The sequence below is a fragment of the Leuciscus leuciscus genome, assembly GCF_965113295.1.
Source record: "Leuciscus leuciscus genome assembly, chromosome: 4".
NCBI lineage: Eukaryota > Metazoa > Chordata > Actinopteri > Cypriniformes > Leuciscidae > Leuciscus > Leuciscus leuciscus.
The window spans coordinates 40237031-40258491 of record NC_138728.1 but is presented as its reverse complement, the minus strand read 5'-3'; the positions used below and the strand labels follow the sequence as shown (position 1 = coordinate 40258491).

Here is a 21461-nt window from a genome sequence, read left to right as displayed (position 1 = left end):
TAGAGGCCGGATTGTAGTTTGAACTGTAGGATTATATGAATGCCTGGCTGAAGAGATGCGACTTTAATCTAGTTTTAAACTGGGAGAGCGAGTCTGAGCAACGAACAGTATCAGGAAGACTATTCCAGAGTTTTGGAGCCAAATGTGAAAATGCTCTCCCTCCTTTGGTGGTTCTGGATATCCTAGGTATGACCAAAAGCCTTGAATTTAGTGATCTCAAAGAGCGCGATGGATTATAGGGCGATAGAAGATCCGTTAAATAGACTGGAGCTAAGCCGTTTAGGGCTTTATAAGTCAGTAGCAATACCTTGTAATTAATACGGAACTTTATAGGTAACCAATGCAGTGATGATAAAATCGGTGTTATATGATCATATTTTCTTGATCTCGTAAGAACTCTAGCGGCGGCATTTTGGACTAACTGTAGCTTGTTTATTGAGGATGCAGGACAACCAGCTAATAAAGCATTACAGTAATCCAGTCTCGAGGTCATGAATGCATGAACTAACTTTTCTGCATCAGAAACTGATAGCATATTACGTAGCTTAGCAATGTTTCTAAGGTGGAAAAAGGCTGTTTTTGTAACATAAGAAATATGATTTTCAAAAGACAGGTTGCAATCGAGTATAACACCCAGGTCTTTTACTGTAGAGGATAAAGTAACAGGACATCCTATGATGTTAAAGTTGTATTGTGCGAGGTTTTGTGGGCGGTTTTTTGAACCGATAAGTATTACCTCTGTCTTGTCTGGATTTAATAAAAGAAAATTACGCGTCATCCAATCTTTTATATCTTTAACACACTCTGTCAATTTGGAAAATGTAGCGTTTTCATCCGGCCGTGATGAAATATATATTTGAGTGTCATCAGCATAACAATGGAAACTAATTCCATGTTTCCTTATAATATTTCCAAGTGGCATCATATATATTGAAAATAACAGAGGGCCTAATACAGATCCCTGCGGCACTCCATAGTTTACTGGAGTTATGATCGATTTTTCTCCATTTAAATAGACAAAATGGTAGCGGTCAGATAGGTATGATTTGAACCAGCTTAGTGCTTGTCCTTGAACACCAGTATAATTTTGTAGTCGATCTAAGAGTATTGTGTGATCTATAGTATCGAACGCAGCACTAAGATCAAGTAAAACTAGTATTGAGATACAGCCTTGGTCAGAAGCTAAAAGTAAATCATTTGTGATTTTAACGAGCGCAGTTTCAGTGCTATGATGCGGTCTGAATCCAGACTGAAACTTTTCATAGATATCATTTTGTTGCAAGAAAGAGCCCAGTTGAGCGGACACCACTTTTTCTAATATTTTAGACATAAATGGAAGATTTGAAATGGGTCTATAATTTGCTAGATTATTATGATCTAATTGTGGTTTCTTAATGAGAGGTTTTATAACTGCCAGTTTAAATGTTCTTGGAACATGACCTAAAGATAAAGACGAGTTAATAATATTGAGGAGAGGCTCTTCCACTACAGATAACACTTCTTTCAGTAGTTTAGTTGGTATAGGATCTAATAAACATGTTGTTGTTTTAGATGAAGTGATAAGTTTATTTAACTCTTTTTGTTCTATAGTTGTAAAGCACTGTAATTGTTCTTTCGGGGTGATAATTGAAGCTGAATTGTAAGGCGCGATTGAAGATTGAACGTTTATAATTGTGGTTCTGATGCTTTCTATTTTCTCAGTGAAGAAGTTCATGAAATCATTACTACTGAACTGTAACGGGATATTTTGTTCGGGTGACGTCTGTTTATTTGTTAGTCTAGCCACGGTGTTAAATAGAAACCTTGGATTGTTTTGGTTGTTTTCTATTAGTTTGCGGAGGTGCTCAGCCCTGGCAGCTTTTAGGGCCTTTTTATAACGTGACATACTGTCTTTCCACGCGATTCTAAAGACCTCTAAATTAGTTTGTTTCCATTTACGCTCTAAAATACGGGTTTCTCTCTTTAAAACATGCGTAGTATTGTTATACCATGGTGCTTTATTTTTCTCTCTGACCTTTTTTAATTTAATAGGTGCAACCACATCCAATGTTCTAGAGAGAATGGTGCTCATAGTGCTAGTTAGTTCTTCTAGTTCATCTGTTTGTTTGGGTTCAGGCAGCAGCTGAGACAGATTAGATAAGCAATTTGAGAAATTATCTATGGTGGATGGGAGGATTGTTCTGCCTGGTTGATAACGCGACGCCGCATGACATATTACAGCAGTACGTAATATGCAAGTTACCATGTAGTGATCAGTGACTTCATCACTTTGTGGAATGATATCTATATCGGTTGGATCGGTTCCGTGTGATATAATTAAATCGAGTGTATGATTAAGACGATGAGTTGGTCCGGTGACGTTTTGCTTGACCCCAAATGAATTTAATAAATCTGTAAACGCAGCTCCTAACGCATCATTTGGATTATCTACGTGTATGTTAAAATCTCCAACAATTAATGCTTTATCGACATTGACTAATAGGTCTGAGAGAAAATCTGCAAACTCTTTTAGGAAATCAGCGTAAGGCCCTGGCGGTCTATATACGGTAGCCAAGGCTAGAGATAATAGGGATGTTTTTCTAACATCTAAGAGCGTAACATTTAGTACAAGTACTTCAAATGAAATAAACTTATAACCCGTTTTCTGAGTAACATTTAGAATATCTTTATAAATGGTTGCAACACCTCCGCCACGGCCAATCAGACGGGGCTCATGCTTATAACAGTATCCAGGAGGAGTAGACTCATTAATACCGAAATAATCATTTGGTTTAAGCCAGGTTTCAGTAAGGCAAAGTACATCGAAGCTATTATCTGTGACTATTTCATTTACAATAACTGCCTTAGGTGTGAGTGATCTAATGTTTAGAAGACCTAGCTTTAGAAATAGTTTTTGTTTACTAATAGCAACATTTTCTGTTTTAATAACAATTAGATTTTTCCTAGATCCTGCATTAGATTTATTATTTGATCTCACTAAACGAGGAATAGACACGGTTTCTATGCAATGTTCTACACTAGTATTTATATCAGTTGAATTGGTGCAGCAGAGACTATGATTTGGACTTTTGGTTACTAGTCAAAGGGTATTTAACATTTTGGAGATGTTATCTGACAGAAGATCCGCTCCGAATCTGCTTGGGTGTAAGCCATCAGCACAGTGTGTGTGTGTGTGTGTGTGTGTGTGTGTGTGTGTGTGTGTGTGTGTGTGTGTGTGTGTGTGTGTGTGTGTGTGTGAGTGTGTGTGTGTGAGAGAGATAGGCCGCTGTCGGTAGCCTAAAAGAGGCCTAGAAATAGGGTTTCGTCCCACCAAGTGGGGCACTACCTACTTTTTTAACATCAGAAATATATAGAGATTCCTTAGGAAAAAGTTCTCCACACACAACCTTGCAGTTTTTGATAAAAATGATGCTAAAGGTGCCCATTTAAAAAAAAGGGGAAAACATAGGGATATGTTTATCATATAATCCCAAAAATGCCGAATTACCACTTGAAGTACAAAATAAACCAGTTTGAAATGTGTGATACCTGAAGTTGCTATCTAGGGACAGTAAACATGATAAGATTATCAAGAAAACCTCTACTGTAGCATAACATCCCAATTACTTCTCATGTTCCAATTCAAAGGTAATATTTGAGGTAAAGTCTGAATAACAAATAGAATTAAGTCAAAATATAATAACAGAGCTGCCAACTCTCACGCATTCACCGTGAGACTCGCGCAATTGACACTTTTCACACGCTCTCACGCCACATCCATTTTCTCACGCACAGAAAAATCGCGAAGCAAAGAGGACATGGAGACCGACAGACTTGACAGAGCAGGTTAGTTATGATATGAAAAAAATCTCAGCTCTCAGATTCTGTCAATTTTATTACGAAATTCAAACAATAAATACCGTTTTGGTGTTTGTAATTGATCCCTAGCGGCACGTGACCCGATCATCTCTACTAGCTAATAGTAAATAAACACGAATGAACAATGTTGAAAGAAACAGTACAGCTTACCGAAATGTATATTCTTCATACATAATATCGATCAATCAATCAAACAAAGGGGTCAATAAAACAGCTGGAGAACAATTATGTCACATAACATTTACCTCAGGAAAGCCATTTAATGACCATAGGCACGTTAGTTGGCTAGAAAAAGTATTTTGCTAAATATGTGTACTATATTACATATTTATTATATTTGTACTTATATCATTAAATAAAGTTGTTATTATAATAAAAAACGCATTATATTTAATCTGAGTTATTTTTTACCTTAAATAATACTACCAGCTGATAGGGCTGTCTGTATGTTTTTTTTTTTTTCTTGAGAAAAATTAACGCCTATCTTGTGTACCTAATATTTATTCAAATGAGTCAATATTAAATCAAATCACAAGAATTGAAATGAAATTGTGAAATTTGTTTCAAGAAATTTGTAAAAAAAAATAAAATAAAAAAAACCCTAGCTTACCAGAAATTGTACCATATAAACATTGTAACATGTTTTCACTAAACCTAATACAATTCAGTTTAGTTACTAAAATGTTTTGACAATCACAATACACTTATTGTGATGCAAGTTTTTTTTGCCTCACTCCAAGTTAAACTCAAAAGTATACAAAAAAAACACACTTTTAAAAATAACACATTTAATGGTGAATTGTTAATTTGCATACACAAGCAGTAACTGCACTACATGTACATATTCACAGGAATGATTATTGTAAACAAGATTTAATTTTGATTTATTTATTTACCTACCCACCTCTCTCTCTCACACACACACACACACACACACACACTAACCCGACCCCTAAACCTACCCATCACACACATACACAAGTCAAGCGTCTATAAAACGCCGATAGCAGGCCGGGTGAAACCCGTAGTTGTTGGGACATCAGAGACCGGTTTGTCCAGGAGGGCAACATGTTTATTAGCAATAGCTAACGTTAGCTCCGTAGTGTCCGACGTTTTGAGCCATTCCTATGCTTGATTTTCCCCCCATCTGACTTCAGTAAAGGGCTGCGGACCTTTCCCACCATCTTTTCCGACCTGAAGAATACACTTTACGGGTGTTAATCGAGCTTGATCGCCGCTATCAGATGAAGATGCGCTGCTTACGTCCTCCTCCATGTTTACATGTGCGTAGTGATATTGGCTTGATTTCGGCTGTGACCTACTTACATTTTCGATGCTGATTGGTTGAAAATCTAGCTCAATAGTTTTACATGTCTCAATACGCAGTCAATATAGTGCGCCAATAAATTACAATTTCTCATTAACTGCAGGATAATGCGTGGAGAACTTTTTGCTTGGATATTTTTTATTAACGTTGAATATATTGAGCAAAAGAAAAATTAGTGCCCCGTTTGTCGGAACGAAACCCTATTTCTAGGCCTCTTTTAGGCTACCGACAGCGGCCTATAGGACTAGTTTTATTTATTTGGAATTAATTTAAAAATGTGGATGCAAAAACACACCCCTGTTTTATATGTAATATAATTTCTAATTTTTTTGTTTTAAAATCATATATTTCAGAGATAATTTTAGTCAAAAGAATACTTCAAAAATAGATATTAATGATTTACCCAATTATCGTAGTTATTATGTCTTCGATTCTTTTTGCTAAAATCTTACAAAGTATTTTCAAATCTGCATTTAGCAGGCTAACAGGTCTCCAGTTTTCACATTTATTAGATGGTTTACCTGCCTTCGGGAGCAGGGTAATTAATGCTCCTCTTAAAGACGGCGGCAAGGTACCGTTTCGGAAGGACTCTGTAAACATTTCTAAAATTGGAGTCAACAATTTATTTTTTAATTTTTTTTATAGATTTCAATTGGGAGACCATCAGGTCTGGGCAATTAGGTCCGGCTAATTGACATTAATCATTTCGGAACTATAAAGACCCTCATAAAATTTCTTGAAGGTTTCATTCATTTCTGTTGGATCTGCAATGGTTTCTCCTTGATCGCTCTACAGTGAGGTTATAACTTTTTCGCTCTGTAGCTGCTTAAGACGCCATGCAAGAACTTTCCCAGGTTTTTCACCCTGATCATAGAAGGACTGTTTAAGTCGCAACAGACTGGCCACCACTTTTGATGCAGATAATTTGTTGTATTGTGCTCTAAGCAGCAATAGATTTTGATGAGATTCTGTTGACCTTGTTCGATAATACTCATTTTCCATTTCTGTTATTTTCGTCTCAAAATGTTTAGCCTTTTCAAAAGTCAATCTAGCTTTAGAGCTTGTGATGCTGATTATTTGGCCTCTAATATAAGCCTTGAAGGCCTCCCATCTCGTGCCTGCTGAAGTTTCTGTTGTATTAGTTTCAAAATAGAACCTGATTTGTTCATCCAGAAAAGAGACAAAACCGGGGTCAGTCAGCCTCTTTTGTTTGCAACGCCAAATCTTAGCGTCTTTCACTAGCTTTGAGTCCTGATATACCAATGAGTTGGGAGCATGATCCGAAATTAGCATAGCATCATAAGTACATTCCTTGACTTTGTGCCTTAGCTCTGCAGACATCAAAAATAAGTCAATTCTTGAATAGGACTTGTGTATACCGGAATAACACGAAAACTTTAAATCGGCAGGATTTTCTTCCCTCCAGATATCTATTAGGTTCAATTCTTTCGGAATAACACGAAAACTTTAAATCGGCAGGATTTTCTTCCCTCCAGATATCTATTAGGCTCAATTCTTTCATGAAGTGATGTATAGTTACCCTACTACAAATGTGAGACTCTACAGCTCCAGAGCTCCTATCCTTCACCGGATCTAATGCACAGTTAAAATCGCCCGCCACCACACATTTACCAGGAAGAGTGGACAAAATAAGAAATACGTTTTGAAAAAAGTTGGGGTCATCTGTATTTGGTGCATAGATGTTCGCCAAGATAATTTGCTCTTTTTGTAATTTTTCTTGAATGATAAGGTATCGTCCAAATTTGTCTTTGATAACCTTATTCACCTGGAGTGGTATTGACTCATGCACCAAAGTAGTGACACCTCTAGCCTGAGAGTTAAACGATGCAGAAAAGACCTTGCCTCTCCACCTCCTCCTAATTTTCAGATCCTCGTTGTACATCAGGTGTGTTTCTTGAAGAAACACAATATTAGACTGCATTGATTTTATCATGTTCATGACTTGTTTGGTTTTCTTAAGTTTTCGTAACCCCCTGCAGTTCCATGATGTAATTTTAATTTTTATCTCACTAGACATTTTGCATAGTTTGTATAGTTGTACTCCCCAAACATTTAAGGTGCTTGTAAAAAGTAAAAAATGAAACAAACAAAAGACTAAAGTAAATAATACTACTGATGAACACTATACCCAAACCAACACCCATATTCAGGACACTTAGCCTGAATTCTTCCCCTTGTAATCTTAAAACTTCCAGATAGCTGTTAACTGTTAACCTAAGGTTAAGACAGTATCACTGAGCTAACAAAAGATAAACAACTAATAACACTAACGTTACACTCCCATACTACCATAATTGAACATTACAGATTTTCTTTCATAAACCTCCTTTTACCATGAAATAAATTAAATTTCACTCTCTGAAGGCACTATATTGTTCTAAGAGAATCCGAACACAAATGAAGAACTGCGGTAGTATAATCCCAATTACTTTAAAGTTAACGAAGTGACAATTGCCAAAGATACATTTTGCCTCTTAACTATTGTTTATAAAGAGAGGAGAAAAAATTAAATAAAAAGGGAAATATCTAAAGAGCTTAGACTTAGAGTGAGTGGAGAAAGGAGAGTAACATAGTTTTAACAGTTACTATAAACTCTGAGAAAAAGCCTTGAACATATAATAAACACTACTAAACAAATTGCGCCTTTTATTTTCTCATCTTCTGATACCTTCCACTTTGTAAACCGCGACACTCCAAGTCGTTTTCTAATAATTCAGTCCGGTCCCTCTTCTGACCTGATCAAATATTAGAATTTTATAATAAAAATGAATGAATGAATGAATGAATGAATGAATGAATGAATGAATGAATAGCTTTATTGGTCACTAGTCACAAGTAAACACAGCAATTGCTATGGAGACAGCCTTGATCAGGTCCCAGACAGAGTCAACAATCAGCAGGTGTCTGTGGTGGATGGGGGAAGGAACGCAAGAGCGTCACGCTGCAGTGCTCCACCGGGGGAGTTGTAGTTCCAGCAGCAGCCTCGGCCAAGGCCAGTGCTGGTTGAGGGGGGCCGAAAGCAGATAAGATTGGGGTTGTTTGGTCTTGGGACGAGTAGCTGCATTCCAATTTACGCAGCCCCTGGTCCATTTTGGTCTCCGAAACGATCCATTTGCCTTTGCAAAGCTGTAAGCTTCTCCAAGATGTTATCCATATTTTGGTTCAAAGTCACCAAAGTCACAGTCTGAGTGCTGACAGCTCTGCCCACTGCTTCAATCATGACGGGCAGCCTTATGGGGTTTTGGACAGCTGTCACCGTCTTCTTAATTCCTCGATAAACCAGGGCAATGCCTAATCCAAACAGCAGAAAACCTGTTATCATGGTTCCGAATAGGTAGATGTCTTCAATGTCCTCCACGGAAAGAGCCGCCAGACACACGACCCGCCACTTCCCCCACGCGTCCATCGTGTAGCCAGCTGCAAACGTTCCGGCAGGGCAGTCAGGTTCCCCCGAACCCAAGCTTCTCGTCGAGAAGATGGTGTCAATTGCGCTGAGAGACCAGTTGATCAATTCCATAATTTCTTAGTTTGGAGAGCAGTGCGGAGAGAGTCTCTCAAAGTACAAGTAGACTAGACGAGACGAGAGGAGCAAAGCAGGGGAGATAAGGGAGAGGAGGGTAAGAAAATGCGACCGCCTTCGTTGAGAGCAAAAGAAGAAGAAAGTTAAATTATTATTATTTAAAAAAATGAGTGTTTTTTATTAATATCATCTGTCTTTAAACTATGCATTTGCTTTGAAAGTATTACATTTTTAAATATTTTTGGTGTTGTGAAGCTTGTATACTTATTTTAATTATTTTATCCTCTGCTAGGGTGTGTCGAGATAAATGCCACAGTAAATCATACACCAAGAGCATCCGAAGTGGCTCAATATTTCCCAAGTCTCATCTAAGCCTCCAGACATGGATGCCTTTTTTTTACTGGTAAGAATATATCATTGTGTGTTTGTTACATAATGAGGATTGTTTTAATAGTGTTATAATAACTATTTGTTATTATGTAAGAATTATTTGTGTTAAGAGGAAAATCTTTTGTAGTATATTATTCAAGCAGATAATATCAGAACTTATACTTGTTAGCAATGTTAATAATATAACATTGACAGTGAACTGAGTATTAAGATATGTGTTATGATCCTGATGTTTTTTTTTCTTCTTCTGTGTTTGCTTTTAAACTGTATATTTTCACAAGGACTCAGGTTGCGGCAAGTGGACATGCTACAGGAAGGCATCACTGGAAGCTCTTCTACACTGACTAAACTTTCTTATCGTCTGCGAGGAGTCTGCAAATATGCAATTAAAAGAATGAAGAGAAGAGGTGACCTGAAAATTGGAAAAAGACATGAAATTGTTTTTATGGATGAGAGCAAATTTGGCCACAAAAGAAAGGTAATATATTTTCAGTTACATCTGTTCACACTTTATAGTAAAGATGAATGATACAATAAATTCTTAAATTCTGTAATTTTTAGTACAACCGAGGAAGACAGAGCAACAGGGCATCATGGGTGTTTGGAATGCTTGGGGTCAAAGAGGAGTTCAGAAGACCCATTCTGAAAGTTGTCAATCAGCGTTCAGCTCAATACCTCATGACATTTCTCCAGAAGCATGTGAGACAAGGAAGCACTGTTGTGTCAGATGGGTGGAGAGCCTATAACTGTCTCAGAGATGCTGGATATAACCATCTAACTGTGAACCATAAAGGGGTTTTTGTTGATCCTCAGACAGATTGTGGGGAGTTTGCAAGGCGACAGTGTGGAGATTTAGGGGGAACCGCACAGAAAGCAGGCTCAAAGACCACTTAAAAGTAATTGAGGCGTAGTGACATACATAAAAATGGCCCCCTGGGAATGACTTTGCATGACATCAGAAGGAAGTATCCTGTGTGAAAAGATCCTGTGACCATCATCATCTTTTGTGTTAAAAACAAATTTGTCAATAAACTGTTTGGCAATTGATTGTGATTATTCAAGATGTGTCTCATCAGTTTGTTCTCTTGACCCATAAAAACAATAAACACTGAGTTGTTCACTGCAATATTACATGTCTCTTTTCTTATTGGAAAACAGCAAATGTTTACTTTAGAATAGGGAACATAATCTGAAGTAATATTGCATTTATTAGTGATAAATGTGCTTGTTACCTATTAATAAAGGGAATATTTCAGTTATAAATCATTTGTTAGTATAGAACAACTGCTAGAAAGACAGTGTTTCTCGGCAAATTTAAATGTCTGTGTTGAAATGCCCATTCTATATTTATTTCATACTTATAAGCTACACATTCACACAGTGTACTGGGAACTTATAAAGTGTGTAATTGGCACAATACAAGCTATTAGTTTGATTTATTTTTAGCTAATTAGTACATTGTTAGGACAGAAACAAGTATAAAGGGGCTATAAGACAAAAATAATACAACAGCAAATAAAGGCCTTATAAATATAGCTTGTAATGGCATACAAGTACATAACTAGTTACTTACAAATGCAGTTATTAGTCATTAATTAGTGTCTAATTTCTGATCCTTAAAATAAAGTGTTACCATAAAGAGATAGAGAGAGAGAGAGAGAGAGAGAGAGAGAGATAGAGACAGAGAGAGAGAGAACAAACCCAGCTCATGACAGATAAGGAGAGATGAGTGAGTGTAGAGTCTGCGGTAAGCAGAACTACTTTCAAAACACTTAGGCTATGTCATGAGTGTATATATGAACCCATTGTCCAGTTGTGCATTATTTCCACATCTGCATAGTTGACGATTACCGCATTTTACTAGAATTGTAATAAGACGTGTTTGTAAACCATGTTTTCCGCCAAAATAAAAGCTTGATGTAGTTTCCGTCAAAATGAAAGATCGTGTGTTTCTCTTTCAAGTATAGAAGTTAGTACAAAACTAATTATGAAAGTTTCCTTTATTTTTCAGTGCATTTGTTTTACAATATATGGCTATTACTGTCATGGGATTAATTTTATAACTATTATTATGTAGTAGGTGTAATGTAGACTGAGACTAATAGTTTGAGTTTTTCTTTGTTCAATTTGCACACTGAATATGGGTTGGAACTCGTTAACTCTCAAAGTGCTCCAGATTGATGAATTCTACATTAAAATGCACAAAATTTTCTTTCGTGAGGGCACACCCCCGAACCCCTCCAGAAGGCCCCAGGTCCACCCACTACAGTTTTACTAAATATCCTCTGGGAAACACTGGTATTGCTATGCCAATGCAGCTTATATCTTATTTTAGGATTCATCACGGTGGAGGAATAGTTCAATTGTTTTATTACATTTCATTTTGGAGTTATTTCATCAGTTAACTCTCACTCATTCCTACTCACTCGTTACATGGCCAGTGGCGGTTCTAGACCATTTCAACTGGGGGGGCCAAGCTGGGGCCAGTTGTACTGTTAGAGGGGCCAGTTACATTTAGACCTTATTGTTGTCATATCATTTTCTGCACTGCACTATAGGCATTAACAGGCAAAATACCATGTTAACAATCATTCAACAATGTATTTGCATTTCCATTATATTTTTTAGATTTGCATTACATATTCAGAATCAGTCACATTAACTGTATTCTGCGATTTTTGTGTTTTTTTGCAAAAAGATCAGCAAATTCATCTAGATTTAAGTCCTTTGCCCTCCTTGACTCAATACTTAGAACACCTAAATTGCTTAATCTGTCATCTGACATTGTGGACCTGAGATAGGTTTTCACCAGCTTTAGTGCATACAGTATAATATACAATTAAATTATGCTTATTTTAAATGTATTCTACAGGCTAGGTATAAAAAAATATAGGAAAAACCATGATAATATGAAACGCTTCAAAACAGAGCGCACAAAGCGCGTATGCGCATCGCGGGTGCAGAATGATGTGCTCAAAGCAACATGGAGTCACAGTGTTCAGCGCTGCACAAGTGCACATTTAAAAGTTCACGGCACAAAGCGAAGAAATGTTGCGCGCACAAATCCTAGTGTAGCCTATATCTGTCCAACAGTTTATTGATAATTTGTTTCTTCACATAGTGAAGTTTAAAATTCCAGTTATTGTGCGTTTGATGCCGATTCATAGTCCTTGTGGTGTGAACAGGCACACGGTAGCGAGTCGTTTTAAAACAGCAACAAACATAAAATACAAAGATACAAAATAAAGTCATTTTATGCAAATCCACAGCCTTTTTATCTACAGATCAAGCATTATACCAGAGTACATTACTGAACTCTGGTGGATGACTGCACACCTATGGAACTGGTGGAGAATTGAGCTCTTGTGGGGGACTGAACTCTGGTGGATGACTGCGCACCTATGGAACTGGTGGAGAATTGAGCTCTTGTGGGGGACTGAACTCTGGTGGATGACTGCGCACCTATGGAACTGGTGGAGAATTGAGCTCTTGTGGGGGACTGAACTCTGGTGGATGACTGCGCACCTATGGAACTGGTGTAGAATTGAGCTCTTGTGGGGGACTGAACTCTGTCAGAAGACTGCGCACCGATGGAACTGGTGGAGAATTGAGCTCTTGTGGGGGACTGAACTCTGGCGGAGGACTGCGCACCGATGGAACTGGTGGAGAATTGAGCTCTTGTGGGGGACTGAACTCTGGCGGAGGACTGCGCACCGATGGAACTGGTGGAGAATTGAGCTCTTGTGGGGGACTGAACTCTGGCGGAGGACTGCGCACCGATGGAACTGGTGGAGAATTGAGCTCTTGTGGGGGACTGAACTCTGTCAGAAGACTGCGCACCGATGGAACTGGTGGAGAATTGAGCTCTTGTGGGGGACTGAACTCTGGCGGAGGACTGCGCACCGATGGAACTGGTGGAGAATTGAGCTCTTGTGGGGGACTGAACTCTGGCGGAGGACTGCGCACCGATGGAACTGGTGGAGAATTGAGCTCTTGTGGGGGACTGAACTCTGGCGGAGGACTGCGCACCGATGGAACTGGTGGAGAATTGAGCTCTTGTGGGGGACTGAACTCTGTCAGAAGACTGCGCACCGATGGAACTGGTGGAGAATTGAGCTCTTGTGGGGGACTGAACTCTGGCGGAGGACTGCGCACCGATGGAACTGGCGGAGGACTGAAAAGTAATGCTGTGAACTGAAAACTAAGAGGAAATGAAGGAATGTACATTAGACAAAGACTAAAAGTGCTAGAAAATTATTGAACCATGTCAAAGAAGGCATTCACCGAGTTTTGTGTGGAAGACTGGTCATTCAAATCAATGGTCATATTCTCTCCAGAAGCAGACCCTGATGACTGGTAGACCCTTTCGCCAGGCATGTCAACTTCAAAGCAGCTGTCATCAGAGCTGTCTGTTTCAGCCTTGGAAAATAATACAGCACAGATGAGATCTCTAGTTAAACAATGTATCTTGCATAGTTTGTAGTATTGTTGCCACTTTACGAGAGTTTTCAACAGTGACTGCAAATGTGAAAATGAATTAAAAAAACAGAAAGCTAAAAGTAAATTATGAAGTATAAAACAAGTTAACATTGCATAACATACATTTATACACTACAGTTGTGCTCATAAGTCTACATACCCCTTGCAGAATGTGCAAAATGTTAATAATTCAAATAAAATAAGAGGGATCGTGAAAATTGCATGTTGTTTTTTATTTAGTACTGGCCTAAATAAACTATATCACATAACAGATATTTACATATACTCCACAAGACAACATAATAACTGAATTTATAAAAATGACCCCATTCAAACGTTTACATTCTCCTATGTGTCATTTCCTGGATGATCCATGACTGTTTTTATATTTTGTGATAGTTGTTCATAAGTCCCTTGTTGGTCCTGAGCAGTTCAACTGCCTGTTATTCTTCAGAAAAATCCTCCATTTTTCTTTTGCTTTACAACAGCATTATCGTCAGGAGAGGTCAACAGTATAACATCCTTATTTAAAGTCCGATGGTATTGGCCCTCATTTATCAAAAGTGCGTTCACCAAATTCCAGCGTACACCTGGCGTACACCCAAAACCACGGTGACTTTGAGATTTATCAATATGGACGTTGGCGTACGGCACGCTCAAATCCTACGCCAGCTCAGGAGGTGGTGTACATGTACGCACGTTTTGAGTTAGTGCGGAAATGCGCAGAAAAACAATTCCTAACACCACAAAACGCACTGACAAACTAAAAGATATGATATATTATGACCCACTGTAAAAAAAACAACAACATAGGGATGTTAACCGATGACCGTTTGACCGATGGTTGACCGTATCAACGTTAACCGATTAAAGTTGTAGGTAGTCGGGTAAAAAAAAAAAAAGTGATCTCTAAATTAGGCTATTATAGACAGTGGACTGAACGCTAGTAAGCCATCTCATTCCATGATCTTTTTGTGTGAAGTGAACAAATCCCTCACACTCAATTTTTCATAACTCGCCTGTTTGTACTTAATAAACCAATAAAAACATTTGGTTTTCTGTGTCGGCTGCAAAGATTAAGGCCCCGTTTACACGAGGGGAAAACGCAGATATTTCCCTGCGTTTTGGCCTGTCATTTACACGAAAACGCCGTTTTTATCCCAGAAAACGATTATTTCTAAAAACTCCGGCCAAAGTGGAGATTTCTGAAAACGCCGGTTATGTGTTGCCGTGTCAACTGGGAGAAACGGGGTTTTAGGTTCTCAAACGTCACATTATGCGCCAGAAAATGCTTACGTCATGTGAGCGCCCTATGTTTAGAGTTTGTTCCATACTGTCTATGAGTTTGTTTGGCTACTATTTTATCATGGATGCTGTTAAAGTGGTACTCATTTTTACTTTTGTGAAAACGCTTTTGGCCTGTTTGCATTTGCTTCGCTGTCTGTCCACACGAACGAACCTCGCGCCATGTCTATTGTTTTGAAAGGAACAGGAAGTCGCTCGTGCTATTCGTCGTTGTCGATTTTGAGGATTCGGATTGGCTTGCATGGCTTTATCCTTCTCCTTACACTGCCGCCCCTTTGTATTTATGCGGGTTGATGTAAACGACAACTTTTTTTGAAAACGATGTTGTGTGCACGATGTTATTTTTGAAAACGGAGGGGGAGAAATATTCGTTTCTCTAAATACCCGGCTATGTGTAAATGTGGCCTAAGGGCCCTATCTTGCACCCAGCGCAAGTGACTTTGTACACCGACGCATGTATCATTCCTATTTTGCACCCGCGCAAAGCGGACTTTTCCCTCCACAGAAGCACGTCGGTAAGTTAGGAAATACACTTGCGCTCCCGGGGGCGGTTCAGCGCAAAGAGGAGGCGTGTTCCGGCGCAAACGTTCCTTCTTGTTATTTTGCAGGTTTAGAAAACAATTGCGCCACTAACCAGGAAAAAATTGTTTAAAATCAGTGGCGCGTTGCGATTGTTATTCATATGCTATTTTAAGGGCGCATGCTTGGCCATAATCAATGTAGCATGTGCACAACGCGCATACACTTTGATTCTCTCATCTACACAGAAGCAGCAGTTTTCATTTTTGCAAATCATACATTATTACGATAGATAGATAGATAGATAGATAGATAAATAGATAGACAATTTATTATAAAAGCATACATCTAGCTTACACATTTACCCAAATTATAATACGCCTGTTTAACCGAAGTTAATTTGGGTGGGTTTCTCCATTTCAATGTAACTTCTCTCTTTTACGGCCGTGACGAGAGCGTTGCTCTCCTTGGCTGTGAAGCGCTCCTGGCGCGTCTGGCAAATCCGCCGTTACAATAGCAATCCGCTATGGAAAAAGCGCATCTGCTCTTAAAGGGAATGTGAGATGACGCTCTGATTGGTTTATTTCACGTTACGCCCAAACCACACCTATGAATAATGAAGCTACTTCAGACCAACCCATTTTAGATTTGCGCCTGGCGCAAGAGTCATTTATCCCGCCGGGAAAATAGCAACAGCGCAGAGACCCGCCCACAAAGTTACTTGCGCTTTGCGCTTGACACTTGCGTTTCAGATCGTTAAAATAGGGCCCTAAGTCTGACTCGCGATCTTCGCAGTAGTGAACGCGCCGGAGAGAAATAGGCACATTTCATACGGATTACATCGTTTTATTTTGTTTTGAATGGTTCTGTTTAAAAGTAGAGATTTCTGTAGATAATAGATATTGTTCAATTTTTTTGTAGGTGTGTGAGGTGAGTAGGCTACCTTATACGTTGAGTTTCGGTTCATGGATGATAGCTTAACGTTAGCTCCAGTTCAGGCGCTGGCGCCTCCGTGTTGTGATTATCTTATTAATGTGAATGAATGGTACTCCACATCACATCATCATCACTATTGTACACCCCAATACATGTGACGTGATACGAAATTAAATGCTAATCGTTTTAAAACACGTGCTGTAAAATAATGCATTGTGATAGGTCATTTGCTCATCCAAGTTTCTCTTCTTTGCCGTCTTCCGTGTGTCCATGGCGTAAAATGAGGGCGTGGGGGAAGCGGAGACTTGAATATATAGGGGCGTGTTATTCTAATGACGATCGTTTTCAGCCGCGGCATTTATCAAGGGCAGGTATTGCGTACACCTGGATTTCAAAGGTACGTACAGCTTCATAAATCAGGCGATGAGAGGAGTGTAAGCATAATCTTAGGCCAATGTATACGCCCGTTTCTACGCAAGAATGATAAATGAGGGCCATTGTGTCTTGGGCCTGTAAAAACAACCACAGCTTAAAAAAAGCAAACTTCAACAGCATTTATCACAAATTACTTGACACCATTAGTTAAAGCTGCAGTCCATAACTTTTTTGGGTTAAAAATGATCTGAAATCAATATTTGGAAAAGTACATATTCACCAGTGTTCAAAACTATTGCCTTACTTTAGACCGATTCAATATCTTGCAATAATGTTTTCTAATTTGAGTGGTAAGGGTAGGTTTTCGCGGGAGATTCCAGAAAGGATTATGTGTTTATGAAACACATGTGAATGAAATTATATTCAAGTTTTAAATGTGCTTCTGATTACAGATAGCCTGGGATTACACAAGATTTGTATATGAAAGAAAACCAGTTCGAAGGGAGCATAGTTTGCTTTTTGGGTTAAAATAAATTTTTATATGAAAATCGAATGGTATGACAATTAGATATTAGACTGTACAGAAATTGAAATCTACACGATAATACACACTATACTCATAGTCACGCAATGTTGTTAACATTAATAATATGAGAATAAAGTATAACGCGTGTAATTTGCATAGCGTCTGGAAGCTATGACGCTATTCTGAAAATAAGATATTTTGAACATTCTGTCCAGACAAGCAGGGACATTTAAGCAGGATGTAACAGTTTTGTCTAAACTCAGTCCATCATTTTTGGTGTAAGTGTATTGTGATTGTCAAAACATTTGGTTTAGTGTTTAGTGACAACAACATGTTACAACATGGTACAATAACTTATTGGCTACTTGACACAAATTTCACAATTTCAATTCAAATCTTGTGATTTCATTCCGATCTTAATTCAATATTGATTCATTTGTATAAATATCAGGTAGCCTAATAGTAGACGCATGTTCATTTTTCTCAAAAAAAAATAAAAAAATGAAGTGTCTTCCAGTTACACATTTTTCTGGTGTATTCAGCAAAAATGCCAAAGGTAAAAAATAAAAATAAAAAAAATTGTCCAGAGAAGCTAGAGCCAGGAAGGGGCCGATTGTTTTTGGAGGAAAACTTCAGTCAGCTGCCATCTACACATGATCAACTAAAGAAGGGACATCTGCAGTTACTTTATCATGTCGGCGACAAGTCTCCAGCCCAAACTGTGAAAGCTATCCAAGAAATGCTCCACTGTACACTCAATCCCCATCACATAAGACATTTGGCAAAGAGAGTGCAGAAATATGAGCACCACCTCACTCGTCAGTCAGACATGGACAGCTACACAAAGGTAAGCATGACCCCATATACTGTTTTTTCTTCAATAACTGTAGCTGTATATGTAACTGTTAATTGCCTGAAGTCTCTAATAATATTAATCATATAAATTGAGTACTATATTAAATCATACTTGCTGGTGATTCTGGAATATGACAGTGTTATCAGCAATGCATTATAATAAAAATAATTGCCTCCATTTGATTTTTTTACAGATATGCCTTGAAGATTTTGTAAAATTCACAGCAGTCCCTGACATGCCTGATGTTCAAGCTGATGTAGTGATGTCTGAGGATCCCAGTCCTACTACGCCTTCCACTGAGTTCTCTTATCAAGCAAGAAGCCTTCCTTCCATCCATCACTGATGTTGTTCCCAGTCCAGCCTTAGGACCCTTTGATCTGAACAATGGTCAGCCTCCCCATGGTGTTGATATGCATGATGACCCAAGTCTGCCTTCCACTGGAGATGTTGGACCCACTGATTCGGATTACACATTACTCACACCAGATGTTCAATCAACATCAAGTGAAAGTCCAACAACACTGATGAAAACAACGAAGTCCAAGGTCCCTGGCACCCCGACACACCACTATCTATTCGTTCTGTAGCGTTTATACGCCCACGTATAAATCTAATTAATTATTATTCATAACGAATTATGATCAATAATTAATTATTTAATTATTTTCAGAATTTACTGTAGCAGAATCAATAGTATGATTAGTCTATCAGTTCATCCAATGAACAGAAAGCATAAACAGTTATTAAATATAATATCTTCCTGGCCAAGAAAGAAGAACACATAAAACTAATATCTAACGCAAACACACACACACACACACACACACACATTCATACGAGTTGCAGAAGGAAAAAGAGTAAGGAAAGATTAAGTTTTAAGAGTGAGATGATGAAATCCTGGAACGAACCATCAATCATTAATTTAACCCTTCTATCGTTTCTTAGACAGGTTATTAAATTTATATCAATACACCAGTTCAGCTTTTAGTCTGGAGGTACTTGCTTGTCTTTGCGTTCCTTTTTGGGAATTCCCTTTCGTTGCGTAAAATGGTGGCTCATACCAACATTGTATTAACAAAAACTAGTTTGGGACTACTATTTAATACCTTTAGCATAGGCCTAATGTTTATTAGTACTAGTCTTTACTATTAGTCATATTCTTACAATTTATGTTAAGTAAAGGGGGACAGTACTTGTGTGTGTGTTAACAAATTTTGAAAAAAATAAAACATGAAAAATAAAAAATATCAGGATATATATATATCGTACATCGAAATTCAGCCTAAATATATCGGGATATGACTTTTGGTCCATATCACCCAGCCCTAGTTGAGATGAAAACTCTTGTTCATTACATTTTACTTCATAATTGCAACCGCATGTGTTGTATTCATTGTTGTAAAACTTGTTCTGTATATAGTTTGTTTGTTATCGTGATCAAAACCATTGATCTGAAGCTCAATGCTGATGCTGTCATGTAAATAGTTTTCTAATCAGCAATAAATATAACAATTTCTGATCAACCCATATCAATTGCATGCTTAAAATAACATACCGGTTAAAGCCCCGCCCATTTCAAGACAACCCGACCCACTTCCGGGTTAAATCCCGCCCACTTCCGGGTTAGGCCCCGCCCAGTCTGAGTACAGATACAGATAATTCATATGGTTAACAGATACAGATAATGCTGTACTCGCTCATCCCTAGGTTGTACCCATAAAATGACCTAAAACTTAATCGCAATCCATTTATTCGGCAAATAACGTTTCCATCAGCGTTTATCGCACAAACCGTATATCGATCAAGATGAAATCCGATGAGACCGACCGTATTTCATTTTAGTCGATATTCAAGAAATTCAATCGAATTTTACTGTTTCCATAAGGCATTTTTCATTCGATATCACATAATTCGGATAAAAACGTGTTGATGGAAACATAGCTAGTGTCTCCATTCCTCGAGAGCTCATTTAATGGCCAACAGGTCACAATTGCCAATATCATAGTTCTGCTCTGTCTGTGACAGTTTCTTGGAGAAAAGGGCACATGGATGGAGTTTTGGTAGATTCTTCTGCTGTTGGGATAGCACTGCCCCTACTCCCATGGTGAAAGTATCAACTTCGACAAGGAAGGATAAGTCGGGGTCAGGATGGACTAGGATTGGGGCAGTGCAAAAGGCATCCTTGAGATGTTGGAAAGCTTCTGTTAGCAGATGGATCCCAGGATAGAGACTTGGGCTGGTTCTTTAGCAGAGATGTGAGAGGAGAGGCAATCTAGCTGTAAGATGGCAATGAATCGACGACAGAAGTTTGCAAAGCTGAGGAATCTTTGAATTTATTTAATGGTGGTTGGGATTGGCCAGTTCTGGATGGCTTTCATCTTCCTCTGGTCCATTTCAATACCTTATTCATTGATGATGTAACCCAGGTTACCAGTGGGTACTGGCAGAGACAGAAGGAACTTCAAATTAAATAACAGATTAAAAAGTATGAAAACTGCTGACAGAGAAAATATAAGACTGCAAACAAATTAATTAATGATATAAAATAGAGAAATATAAAATATTGAATATTATAAATATATCCAATAGCGTTATCTACCTGTGCAAAGCCTCCAGTGAGATCGCATTTTGAGTGACATCAGATAAACGTCCGCTATCGCGGCACTTTTAGAGAGCAGCGCATTCTAGATCTTTCTTTTCTCCATGAACCTCTGATGCGAGCGGATGCTTGTTGCTGCTCCGGGAGATTTAAAGCTCCAAATTGAGTGAGAACTGATGTAAGAGTTGTTTAAATTGTCACTATATCATTTATATGACGATGATGTAGAAATAAGTAGCAGTTAAAACGAGTTGAGGTGATGTGATTGTTCACATTGTGTGTTGACCGTATGTTAATGACGCAATATTAGCGCTAGCTTAAAGCTAATATGACCTGTGTGTATATATATCTCTAACGAAGGGTTCAGAGAGAAGCAGTGCATGTTTGAGAGTGACATTTTGGAATGTGTATCATCTGGAACTTCCCTGGTTTTTCCGATGTACATGTAAACGAGTTCCTTGGTGAGTTAATATAGTTCTCATTAATTTTCATTTCAGTTTGGTTCAATAAGATTCAAGGTCATATTAAGTGTATTACATCAAATTATTGTTTATTTGGTGAATTGTATTAATGGCAAATACAGCCTTTAGTGTAAAATGGAAACCGTAATTAGGCCATTTGTGCGAAATTAATGGCATGAAGTGCATTTGTGTGTTAAATAAGATGTTTACAAGCAAGTATGCAAAAATGTATGTATTGCACAAAGACAATTTATTGCACAGAGTTGTATTATTTGCTGTGATTTATTAG

General features: G+C 38.2%; 1 long non-coding RNA gene across 1 annotated transcript; it reads right to left on the bottom strand.

Moving 5' to 3' along the window:
* Positions 1-4455: 4455 nt before the first annotated feature.
* LOC309497508 lies at positions 4456-5078 on the bottom strand. Its single transcript, XR_014205584.1, has 2 exons — positions 4906-5078; positions 4456-4591 (listed from the first exon to the last, which is right to left on the bottom strand). It is a non-coding gene; the product is annotated as an uncharacterized lncRNA (long non-coding RNA).
* Positions 5079-21461: the final 16383 nt, after the last annotated feature.